This window comes from Pseudophryne corroboree, chromosome 6 (genome assembly GCF_028390025.1).
Source record: "Pseudophryne corroboree isolate aPseCor3 chromosome 6, aPseCor3.hap2, whole genome shotgun sequence".
NCBI lineage: Eukaryota > Metazoa > Chordata > Amphibia > Anura > Myobatrachidae > Pseudophryne > Pseudophryne corroboree.
In genome coordinates, this window is record NC_086449.1 from 135,890,020 (window position 1) to 135,902,867 (window position 12,848).

The following is a 12,848-nucleotide window of genomic DNA, read 5'->3' on the forward strand; positions in this document are numbered from 1 at the left end:
AACGAGCAATCGTCTGCTTAGAAGCAGGAGCACCCAGCTTGTTGGGTGCATACAGGATAAACAGCGAGTCAGATTTTCTGACTCCAGCCGTCCTGGAAACATATATTTTCAAGGCCCTGACAACGTCAAGCAACTTAGAGTCCTCTAAGTCCCTGGTAGCCGCAGGTACCACAATAGGTTGGTTCATGTGAAATGCAGAAACCACCTTAGGTAGAAATTGAGGACGAGTCCTCAATTCCGCCCTGTCAGAATGAAAAATTAAGTAAGGGCTTTTATATGATAAAGCCGCCAATTCTGACACACGCCTGGCTGAAGCCAAGGCTAACAGCATCGACACCTTCCATGTGAGATATTTTAAGTCCACAGTGGAAAGTGGTTCAAACCAATGTGACTTTAGAAAACTCAACACCACATTGAGATCCCAAGGTGCCACTGGAGGCACAAAAGGAGGCTGTATGTGCAGCACCCCTTTTACAAATGTCTGAACTTCAGGTACTGAAGCCAGTTCTTTCTGGAAGAAAATCGACAGGGCCGAAATTTGAACCTTAATGGACCCTAATTTTAGGCCCATAGACAGTCCTGTTTGCAGGAAATGAAGGAAACGACCCAGTTGAAATTCCTCTGTAGGGGCCTTCTTGGCCTCACACCACGCAACATATTTACGCCAAATGCGGTGATAATGTTTTGCGGTTACGTCCTTCCTGGCTTTGACCAGAGTAGGAATGACTTCTTCAGGAATGCCTTTTTCCCTCAGGATCCGGCGTTCAACCGCCATGCCGTCAAACGCAGCCGCGGTAAGTCTTGGAACAGACAAGGCCCCTGCAGTAGCAGGTCCTTTCTTAGAGGTAGAGGCCACGGTTCGTCCGTGAGCATCTCTTGAAGTTCCGGGTACCAAGTCCTTCTTGGCCAATCCGGAACCACGAGTATAGTTCTTACTCCTCTCCTTCTTATGATTCTCAGTACTTTTGGTATGAGAGGCAGAGGAGGGAACACATACACTGACTGGTACACCCACGGCGTTACCAGAGCGTCCACTGCTATTGCCTGAGGGTCCCTTGACCTGGCGCAATATCTGTCCAGTTTTTTGTTTAGACGTGACGCCATCATGTCCACCTTTGGTTTTTCCCAACGGTTTACAATCAGGTGGAAGACTTCTGGGTGAAGTCCCCACTCTCCCGGGTGAAGGTCGTGTCTGCTGAGGAAGTCTGCTTCCCAGTTCCCGGAATGAACACTGCTGACAGTGCTATCACATGATTTTCCGCCCAGCGAAGAATCCTTGCAGCTTCTGCCATTGCCCTCCTGCTTCTCGTGCCGCCCTGTCTGTTTACGTGGGCGACTGACGTGATGTTGTCCGATTGGATCAACACCGCCTGACCCTGAAGCAGAGGTTTTGCTTGACTTAGGGCATTGTAAATGGCCCTTAGTTCCAGAATGTTTATATGAAGAGATGTTTCCATGCTTGACCACAAGCCCTGGAAATTCCTTCCCTGTGTGACTGCTCCCCAGCCTCTCAGGCTGGCATCCGTGGTTACCAGGATCCAATCCTGAATGCCAAATCTGCGGCCCTCTAGTAGATGAGCACTCTGCAGCCACCACAGGAGAGACACCCTTGTCCTTGGCGACAGGGTTATCCGCTGATGCATCTGCAGATGCGATCCGGACCATTTGTCCAGTAGATCCCACTGAAACGTTCTTGCATGGAATCTTCCGAATGGAATCGCTTCGTAAGAAGCCACCATTTTTCCCAGGACCCTCGTGCACTGATGCACTGAGACCTGGCCTGGTTTTAGGAGGTTCCTGACTAGCTCGGATAACTCCCTGGCCTTCTCCTCCGGGAGAAACACCTTCTTCTGGACTGTGTCCAGAATCATTCCTAGGAACAGTAGACGTGTCGTTGGAATCAGCTGCGATTTTGGAATATTTAGAATCCACCCGTGCTGACGTAACACTACCTGAGATAGTGCTACTCCGACTTCTAACTGTTCCCTGGATCTTGCCCTTATCAGGAGATCGTCCAAGTAAGGGATAATTAAAATGCCTTTTCTTCGTAGAAGAATCATCATTTCGGCCATTACCTTGGTAAAGACCCGAGGTGCCGTGGACAATCCAAACGGCAGCGTCTGAAACTGATAATGACAGTTTTGTACTACAAACCTGAGGTACCCTTGGTGAGAAGGGTATATTGGGACGTGGAGATAAGCATCTTTGATGTCCAGAGACACCATATAGTCCCCTTCTTCCAGGTTCGCTATCACTGCTCTGAGTGACTCCATCTTGAATTTGAACCTTTTTATGTAAGTGTTCAAGGATTTCAGATTTAAAATTGGTCTCACCGAGCCGTCCGGCTTCGGTACCACAAACAGCGTGGAATAATACCCCTTTCCTTGTTGCAGGAGGGGTACCTTGATTATCACCTGCTGGGAATACAGCTTGTGAATGGCTTCCAAAACTGCCTCCCTGTCGGAGGGAGACTTTGGTAAAGCAGACTTCAGGAACCGACGAGGGGGAAACGCCTCGAATTCCAGTTTGTACCCCTGCGATACTACCTGTAGAATCCAGGGATCCACTTGCGAGTGAGCCCACTGCGCGTTGAAATTCTTGAGACGGGCCCCCACCATATCTGAGTCTGCTTGTAAAGCCCCAGCGTCATGCTGAAGACTTGGCAGAAGCAGGGGAGGGCTTCTGCTCCTGGGAAGCGGCTGCATGGTGCAGTCTTTTTCCTCTTCCTCTGCCCCGGGGCAGAAAGGAGTGGCCTTTTGCTCGCTTGTACTTATGGGAACGAAAGGACTGAGTTTGAAAAGACGGTGTCTTTTTCTGCTGATGTGAAGTGACCTGGGGTAAAAAGGTGGATTTTCCAGCCGTTGCCGTGGCCACCAGGTCCGATAGACCAGCCCCAAATAACTCCTCCCCTTTATACGGCAATACTTCCATGTGCCATTTTGAATCCGCATCCCCTGACCACTGTCGCGTCCATAACGCTCTTCTGGCAGAGATGGACATAGCACTTACTCTTGATGCCAGGGTGCAAATATCCCTCTGTGCATCACGCATATATAGTAATGCATCCTTTAAATGTTCTATAGTTAACAAAATATTGTCCCTATCCAGGGTATCAATATTCTCAGTCAGGGAATCCGACCATGCGACTCCAGCACTGCACATCCAGGCTGAGGCGATTGCTGGTCGCAGTATAACACCAGTATGTGTGTATATACTTTTTAGGATATTTTCCAGCCTTCTATCAGCTGGTTCTTTGAGGGTGGCCGTATCAGGAGACGGTAACGCTACTTGTTTAGATAAACGTGTGAGCGCCTTATCTACCCTAGGGGGTGTTTCCCAACGCGCCCTAACCTCTGGCGGGAAGGGATATAATGCTAATAATTTTTTAGAAATTAGCTGTTTTTTATCGGGGGAAACCCACGCTTTATCACACACCTCATTTATTTCCTCTGACTCAGGAAAAACTATTGGTAGTTTTTTCACACCCCACATAATACCCTTCTTTGTGGTACTTGTAGTGTCAGAAAGGTTCAATGCCTCTTTCATTGCCGTGATCATGTAACGTGTGGCCCTACTGGACATTACGTTTGTCTCGTCACCGTCGACACTAGACTCAGTATCTGTGTCAGGGTCTGTGTCGACCCACTGAGGTAACGGGCGTTTTAGCGCCCCTGACGGTGTCTGAGACGCCTGGACAGGCACTAATTGATTTGCCGGCTGTCTCATGTCGTCAACAGTTTTTTGCAAATTGCTGACATTATCACTTAATTGTTTAAATACAATCATCCAGTCAGGTGTCGACTCCCTAGGGGGTGACATCACCAACACAGGCAACTGCTCCGCCTCCACATCATTTTCCTCCTCATACATGTCGACACACGCGTATCGACACACAGCACACACACCGGGAATGCTCTGATAGAGGACAGGACCCCACTTAGCCCTTTGGAGAGACAGAGGGAGAGTCTGCCAGCACACACCCAGCGCTATATATATATACAGGGATAACCTTATATAAGTGTTTTTCCCTTATAGCTGCTGTTATTATCGTTATTTGCTGCCAAAAATGCCCCCCCTTCTCTTTTTTACCCTGATTCTGAAGCAGGACTGCAGGGGAGAGTCAGGGAGCCGTCCTTCCAGCGGAGCTGTGAGGGAAAATGGCGCTTGTGTGCTGAGGAGATAGGCTCCGCCCCTTCACGACGTCCTTATCTCCCGCTTTTTTGTGTAAAAATGGCAGGGGTTAAAATACATCCATATAGCCCAGGAGCTATATGTGATGTATTCTTTTTGCCACCTAAGGTATATACTGTTATATTGCGTCTCAGGGCGCTCCCCCCCAGCGCCCTGCACCCTCAGTGACCGGAGTGTGAAGTGTGCTGAGAGCAATGGCGCACAGCTGCGGTGCTGTGCGCTACCTTAGTCTTAAGACAGGATGTCTTCTGCCGCCGATTTCACCGGACCTCTTCGTCTCTTCTGGCTCTGTAAGGGGGACGGCGGCGCGGCTCCGGTGACCCATCCAGGCTGAACCTGTGATCGTCCCTCTGGAGCTAATGTCCAGTAGCCTAAGAAACCCGATCCACTCTGCACTCAGGTGAGTCCGTTTCTTCTCCCCTTAGTCCCACGATGCAGTGAGCCTGTTGCCAGCAGGACTCACTGAAAATAAAAAAACCTAAACTAAACTTTTATTCTAAGCAGCTCAGGAGAGCCACCTAGATTGCACCCTTCTCGGCCGGGCACAAAAATCTAACTGAGGCTTGGAGGAGGGTCATAGGGGGAGGAGCCAGTGCACACCACCTGATCCTTAAGCTTTTATTTTGTGCCCTGTCTCCTGCGGAGCCGCTATTCCCCATGGTCCTTACGGAGTCCCAGCATCCACTAGGACGTCAGAGAAATATTAATAAGTCACCTGTTCCCGATGGAATTCACCCTAGGGTTCTTATGGAGCTGCACGCTGAACTAGCAAGACCTCTATTTTTGATCTTCATGGATTCGGTTAAATCGGGTATGGTTCCCAAAGACTGGCGTATAGCAGAGGTAGTGCCGATATTTAAAAAGGGGAGCAATGCTGAACCAGGTAATTATAGACCAGTTAGTCTTACATCTATAGTGGGGAAAGTATTGGAAGGTCTTCTAAGGAACAGTATTCAAAAGTTCCTTGAAGCAAATAAGGTCATTAAAAGGAACCAATATGGATTTGTGAAGGACAGATCATGTCAGACCAACTTACTTGGCTTTTATGAAACAGTAAGTGCGAACCTGGATCAGGGTAAGGAGGTGGATATAATCTTTTTAGACTTTGCCAAAGCTTTCGACACTGTACCACACATGCGTCTTATCTACAAGCTACAAGAAATAGGGCTAGGGAGCACAATATGCACAATATGCACTTGGGTCAGTAATTGGTTAGATAATAGGGAGCAGGACTTTTGTGGGTGGTAACTGACCATTTTCTGGGAGTGTCCGGAAAAACGCAGGCGTGCTCAAGCGCTTTTCTGGGAGGTATGTGACGTCAGCTCCGGACCCCATCAGCCTGTTCTCATCGCACTGTAGGAGTAAGTCCTGGGCTGCGCACAGACTGCACACCCTGTAAAAAAAACATTCGATGGTGAGTAAGTTGCGAACGGATTTGCAGCTGTCCTCTGACTGAGGGACATTTTTGCATGGCGTACACATGCAATCGCACACTTGCACGGCGAATTTACACTCCCCCTTGGGCAGCGACTATCTGATCGCAGGACAACAAAATTAGCAGCACAGCGATCAGGTCTGAATTAGGCCCATTGTGACCACTTCCATATGAATCAAATGGCATTGACTATCTCAAGGTCATGGATATGTAATACTGTATGCTGATATTAGATACTCGATGTGTTGAATGCAGAAAATATGGGCAGGTGCAAAGACCTGATTGACTTTATAAGTGCTGAATCATATGGCCAGATGGCTGGGTCAGAGCATGTGTGATCCACTGACATAAAGTCAGTCTATCTTGTTTGGTGCAAACCAACACGAGTTCTGCTGTGGCACAACTCACAGGGAATTTTATTAATGGTGACAGGAGTAATGTGTCGCAACTCACAGTGCATGGAACCCTGCTGTGTATGGAGCTGGGTAACCGCAGACCAGTCAGTGTGCCCATGCTAACCCCTGTCCACTTTCGAAGGCTTCTTCAATGGGAACATGAGTGTTGGAACTGGACCTTAGGATTTTGTACCCAACACGTTCACTAAACCCTTTTTTTGGTACTGGTAGCATCATGTGCACAGCCAAGTATGTGTTTGTCATTTACTTAGGGAAGAGATGGCATCAGGATGCATTGTGGGAAGAAAACAAGTAACTGGAGGAAATGTGATGCTTTGGGAAATGCACTGCTGGAACATCCTGTGCCCAGTCACCCATGTGGATATTAATTTGATGCAGATCATGTACATCCTTTAATGGCAACGGCACTCTGACAGAAGTGGCCTCTTTCAGCAAGATTATGCCTCTTAGCAAAAGTCTGTTTAGTTGGTGAATGGTTTGAGGAACACAATGAAGGGTTCAAGGTTTTATCCTGGCCTCCATATTGACCAGACCTCACTCCAGCCAGGCGTCTGTGGTATGTGTAACTCAGGGCCGTAACTAGGTGTGTGCCGATGGTGCCTTGCCCACAGCGCAAATGCACTGAGGGCGCACCATCAGCAGCACACCCGCTGGCCCAGACAGCTGAAGGCGGCGCCGCCTGTGTCCCGCTGATGGCGGCGCCGCCTCTGTACTACTTAAGTCACCGCCGCCCGCCCGTGTTCCCCCCGGAAGCTGCCGCAACTTCCTCTGAAGCCGCCGGCTAGCCGCGCGCTCGGCCGCCCACCTGCCCAACTTCTCCTGAAGGTGCCGGCCGCGCGCTCAAAACTTCTTCTGAAGCCGCCGGCCGCCCGCCCGCCCAACTTCCTCTGAAACCGCCGCTGCCGTTCGCCCGCCTGTGTCCCACTGAACCAGCTGCTGCTGCGGCTGAGCGGCATCAGTGTGACAGGGATGCTGCTCTCTGGCCCAGCGGCAGCCCGGCCCCCCCTCTGCAATTTGGAACTTGTCAGAGCGCCTCAGTCTGTCTGACCTATCTGGTTAGTACATGCAGGGGCAAACGCAGGATTTACTGGGGGGGGGGGACTCTGTCTGCTGTAATGTGTAGAAAGGGGGACAATGTCTGCTGTAATGTGTAAAAAGGGGGACAATGTCTGCTGTAATGTGTAAAAAGGGGGACAATGTCTGCTGTAATGTGTAAAAAGGGGGACAATGTCTGCTGTAATGTGTAAAAAGGGGGACAAGGTCTGGCGTAATGTGTAAAAAGGGGCACAAGGTCTGGCGTAATGTGTAAAAAGGGGGACAAGGTCTGCTGTAATGTGTAAAAAGGGGGACAATGTCTGCTGTAATGTGTAAAAAGGGGGACAATGTCTGCTGTAATGTGTAAAAAGGGGGACAATGTCTGCTGTAATGTGTAAAAAGAGGGACAATGTCTGGCGTAATGTGTAAAAAGGGGGACAATGTCTGCCGTAATGTGTAAAAAGGGGGACAATGTCTGGCGTAATGTGTAAAAAGGGGGACAAGGTCTGGCGTAATGTGTAAAAAGGGGGACAATGTCTGCCGTAATGTGTAAAAAGGGGGACAATGTCTGCTGTAATGTGTAAAAAGGGGGACAATGTCTGGCGTAATGTGTAAAAAGGGGGACAATGTCTGCCGTAATGTGTAAATAGGGGACGCTGACTGCCGTAATGTGTAAAAGGGGCTCTACCTGGTGTAGTGGCGCTACTGTGCGTTGTAATTTGAATAATGGAGACTACTGTGCACTGTAGTATGGTATTATTTTGTGGCCACACCCTTTTCCCATGAAGCCACGCCCCTAATTTTTTTGTGCGCGCCTATAGCGCGCACTGCCCTTGTTTTACATGAGGTGGGGGGGGGGCGCGCCAAAGCCATTTCTTGCCCACAGCGCTAAAATGCCTAGTTACGGCACTGGTGTAACTTACAGGAGTTAAAGAATCTGCTGATAACTTCCTGGTACCAGGTACCACAGGACACCTTCAGAAGTCTTGCAGAGTCTATGGCTGGGTGGGTCAGAGCTGTTTTGGCAGCACACTGAGGAGCAACAGCATATTAGCCAGGTGGTCATAGTGTTTTGGCTCATCGGTGCCTATATGCGAGGGGGTCAGTGCACTCGATAGAAGGACAAAGGTGGCCAGGGATCCTCAAAGTAGCCCTGTATGTAGTCCATTATTAGTGAGCACACTACATTCCTGCTGTGCATTGGAGGCCACAGCAGGGAGCTTACTATGAAGGAATATGAAAGCCGATATCTTGCTCAAGTACGTACGATGTAAATATAAACCTTATTAATTCACCCATATAGATGTGAACGTTTCTCACAGACTGAGCATCGTAGGTCATGATGATTTTTGTCATGAAGATTCAGAGCAGGGGTTTCTCATCCCACAAGTAGCTCCCCCTCCCAACCCTCTGGTCACAGACTGTGTTTCTAGGGAGAACAAAAATGTTCCAGTTGTAAATTGACTCGAGTAATATAAAAATCATGGACAAAACATCTCGTGTGTCCCCTACCATTTTCCCTAGGACAAAGAGGTCAGGGCGAGGTGACCCCGACACTTTGCCCAGCCAGGACACTGCTTGGTATGTCACTGTCCCAGACAGCTCTCATGCTGAGGTCTCCATTGTCCTGCACATATACACACAATGTATAGATGTAACCTATATATCTATCTATTAACCTTTACATGTTATAGCAAACATATCTCCCTGCTGACACAATGCTTTCCTCCGTTACAGTATTAATGGTAGGTGTGATTATTAACCTCTGAGAGCCCAGTGTGTGGGCTACTGCACAGCTACTGAACTCATATTTCAGTGCTTATCCATGAGCTCACCCTCCATAGCTAGGACGTCTCAGTCTGCTGGGGGCTGGGAGAGGAGGGGTGTGGAGGGGGTGAGAGGGAGGGAGGGTTCTCTGTCTTCAAAAAGTGCAGGGGAGAGTTAGAGACTTAGGGGAAAGCTTCTATAACACATCCAGGGACCCTCATCATCTGTGTTCTGGGAGCAGAAACCCAGACAGAAGCCACTGCACTCCGAGCCTGCAACAACTGCTACTGACTTGTGAGTTCACACTCAGGGTATGGGGTGTGTGCTGGAGATGTATGCATTTCATTTCATATAGTAGTAATAGCCATGAGAGTGAGTGCCCACTACCAGTGTATGGGAACACACAGGCTGACATATATAGCCTGCAGCAGATGTCTCAGTGAGCAATGCTCTGCAGATGTCAGTCTACTGAATGACATCCTTTCCTTTATCAGTGTGAAGAATAACTCAGTGTGTCATTATTGATTGTGTGTGCAGTAAAGGACAGAATTGCTATTGAGTGCTGCTCTGTATACGTTACATAGCCTTTAGTGAGTGATGCTCAGCATACGTTACATAGCCTATAGAGAATGATGCTCTGCATGCATTACATAGCCTATAGTGAGTGATGCTCTGCATAAGTTACATAGCCTATAGAGAATGATGCTCTGCATGCATTACATAGCCTATAGTGAGTGATCCTCTGCATAAGTTACATAGCCTATAGAGAATGATGCTCTGCATACGTTACATAGCCTATAGTGAGTGATGCTCTGCATACATTACATAGTCTGTGTTGATTAATGTTCTGCAAGAATTGCACAGCGTATAGTGGGTAGTGTTCTCCATACGTTACGTAGTCTATAGTGAGCGGTGTTCTGCATAAGTTGCACAGTCTATTGTGAGTGATGCTCTGCACAGTTTGCATAGAACATAGTTATTGATGTTTTGCACAATTATATCTAGTGAGAGTTACTCTACATAGGTTACATAGCCTATATTGAGTGATGCTCTGCATGGAATACATAATCTATGGACAGTGATGCATTCCAGAATGAAACACTCTTATCATGTGTGATGCTTTGCTGATTTTACACAGCTTGCTACTGAGTGATACTCTGCAGATGTTACATGTATACAAATATCACTGAAGTGTGTAACATTGTTGTAAACGCTTTTCACCTCTAAAGTATGTAAACGCTTTTCACCTCTAAATTTGCTTATATTTTGTAGATGTATAGAGACAATCTGGGGTATTATATGGTGCATTATAATTTATAACAGTGTATACAGTCTACTGTATAACAGTCTAGTGTATGTACAGTCTAGTGTATGTACAGTCTAGTGTATAACAGTCTACTGAATGACATCCTTTCCTTTATCAGTGTGAAGAATAACTCAGTGTGTCATTATTGATTGTGTGTGCAGTAAAGGACAGAATTGCTATTGAGTGCTGCTCTGTATACGTTACATAGCCTTTAGTGAGTGATGCTCAGCATACGTTACATAGCCTATAGAGAATGATGCTCTGCATGCATTACATAGCCTATAGTGAGTGATGCTCTGCATAAGTTACATAGCCTATAGAGAATGATGCTCTGCATGCATTACATAGCCTATAGTGAGTGATCCTCTGCATAAGTTACATAGCCTATAGAGAATGATGCTCTGCATACGTTACATAGCCTATAGTGAGTGATGCTCTGCATACATTACATAGTCTGTGTTGATTAATGTTCTGCAAGAATTGCACAGCCTATAGTGGGTAGTGTTCTCCATACGTTACGTAGTCTATAGTGAGCGGTGTTCTGCATAAGTTGCACAGTCTATTGTGAGTGATGCTCTGCACAGTTTGCATAGAACATAGTTATTGATGTTTTGCACAATTATATCTAGTGAGAGTTACTCTACATAGGTTACATAGCCTATATTGAGTGATGCTCTGCATGGAATACATAATCTATGGACAGTGATGCATTCCAGAATGAAACACTCTTATCATGTGTGATGCTTTGCTGATTTTACACAGCTTGCTACTGAGTGATACTCTGCAGATGTTACATGTATACAAATATCACTGAAGTGTGTAACATTGTTGTAAACGCTTTTCACCTCTAAAGTATGTAAACGCTTTTCACCTCTAAATTTGCTTATATTTTGTAGATGTATAGAGACAATCTGGGGTATTATATGGTGCATTATAATTTATAACAGTGTATAGAGATATTCGATGTCATTACACAGTGCAGTATGTTGTTATCACTGTGTTATAGAGTTGTTGCCTTATCTGCTCCCCTAAATGTGTACCCCCACTCCAGGCACACCGCGTTCCGCAGGTTCCTATGGTTTAGCTATTAGGGGTACTTCCTGCCTCTGATGGATATTCCTGCAGCCTTCTCCTCATGTGTTAACCCTGTCATTGCAGGGAGTGAGATGATTTGTGTCTGCTTCCATTCAGCAGGGGGCTCCATTGCTAAAGTGCTGGAAACATGCCAGGTTTGAAGAATGTCACTGTTTTAATAGTCACATCTGTAATTAATCTGGGATATCTGTAAAATGTGCCCTGATACCAGCCCTTTTATTCTGGATTTATTTATATGCAGCACTCTGTTCTATGGGAAGTATCGGATACCCAAGGATATATGTATTGGTTATAGTAACACTGGTGCAGTCTTTTGAAGTGTGGACGTTGGGGGACCTGGACAGGTTACTTGTATCAGTCTGCTTCCCTCTTTTACATGATATATTTTGGCGTTCTGTTCACCATGGCATGCATTTGGGTATTAAAGATTTTGGGGGAGATATATCAAACATTTTAAAGAGGAGAGGTGAAGAAGTTGTTCATAGCAATAAATCATATTCGAGCTATAACTTTACAGAATGTACTTGATAAATAATAGCTAGAACCTGATTGGTGGCTATGGGTAACTTCTCAATTTTTCCTCCTTGCATGGACCTGGGGCACGGCATACCTACATACATTCCTCATGTCCCACTGTCAAAAGGGGCGTGGCTAGCAGTAAGAGGTGTGTTCTACACATAGTGGGTGTGGTTTCAGTGGACTGAGGGCTTGGCTTATCCTGTTCCAAATTTCTGTGCGTGCCCCCAGAGTGACAATAAATGAGGGCACGACACATGGACATGCCCCTGTGCCATGAGGCCATGCCCATTTTTCAAACACACTCTGCAGAGTCCTGACTCCTACAGCAGTGATGATGGCAGGTATGGAATACGACTGACTGACTGACTGACTGATTACTTGTTATGGGTTCAGTGCAGACTCTTCAGTATCATCATTAGTGTGTAACCCTCATAGTCCTTCCATTGCTCTGGTAAGTGCTGGACCAGAGGGCTATAACACACACTCCGGTTTTTCCCGGATGGCAAAAAGCCGGACAAACTTTGTCTGGCTTTTTGCCCTCGGGAGAAACCGACAGAGTCTGTCACACAGGACAGCTTTGAGCCGTGTGTGAAGCTGTGCGCATGCGCAGCATTAGACACGGCTTGGGAAAAAAACCGTTGTGTGTGAAAGCTCCCCTTCACACACACGGTTTACTGGCTGCAAAGACAGCCCGGCAGCCGGACCTTCCAGTGGATAGCCGGGCCGGGACCGTGCCGTGTGTAAGGACACATTGCGCTCAATGTGTCTTTGCATAATGGCAGCGGTTAAAAGCCGGCCGGGTTTTAGCCGGGCGGCGCCAGCCGGGTAGTGTGTTTTAGCCCAGAGGGTCTATATATAGCTTTGGTGGCAGTGGGCCCAGAAAAGTAGGGATGATCCGATGCTGTGTCCTCAGACCCAGGATAGGATCACTCATGCATGTAGGAGACGCCTACTTATACTAGACGCCTCCTGCTCCATTACCATATGTTAGCATGGCTGCTACTTCCAACAGGGCCATCTTAACAGCAGTGTAGGCCCCTGGGCAAAACAGTGCGCTGGTGCTCCTACCCATCCTCCAGCAGTA

The 12,848-nt window shown here is 47.3% G+C and overlaps 1 protein-coding gene across 3 annotated transcripts in view; it reads left to right on the plus strand.

The window, feature by feature from the left end:
• The window catches only part of LOXL2 (lysyl oxidase like 2), a 234,189-nt gene that overhangs the window by 113,078 nt on the left and 108,263 nt on the right, over window positions 1–12,848 (plus strand). Inside the window, exon 1 of one of the 3 annotated variants that reach the window (XM_063931873.1) lies at window positions 9,011–9,138. The exons of the other annotated variants lie outside the window; for them this stretch is intronic. The gene's annotated coding sequence lies outside the window, so the exon portion shown is untranslated. Of the gene's footprint in view, window positions 1–9,010; window positions 9,139–12,848 lie in introns of those variants that run through there. 3 annotated transcript variants of the gene reach the window in all.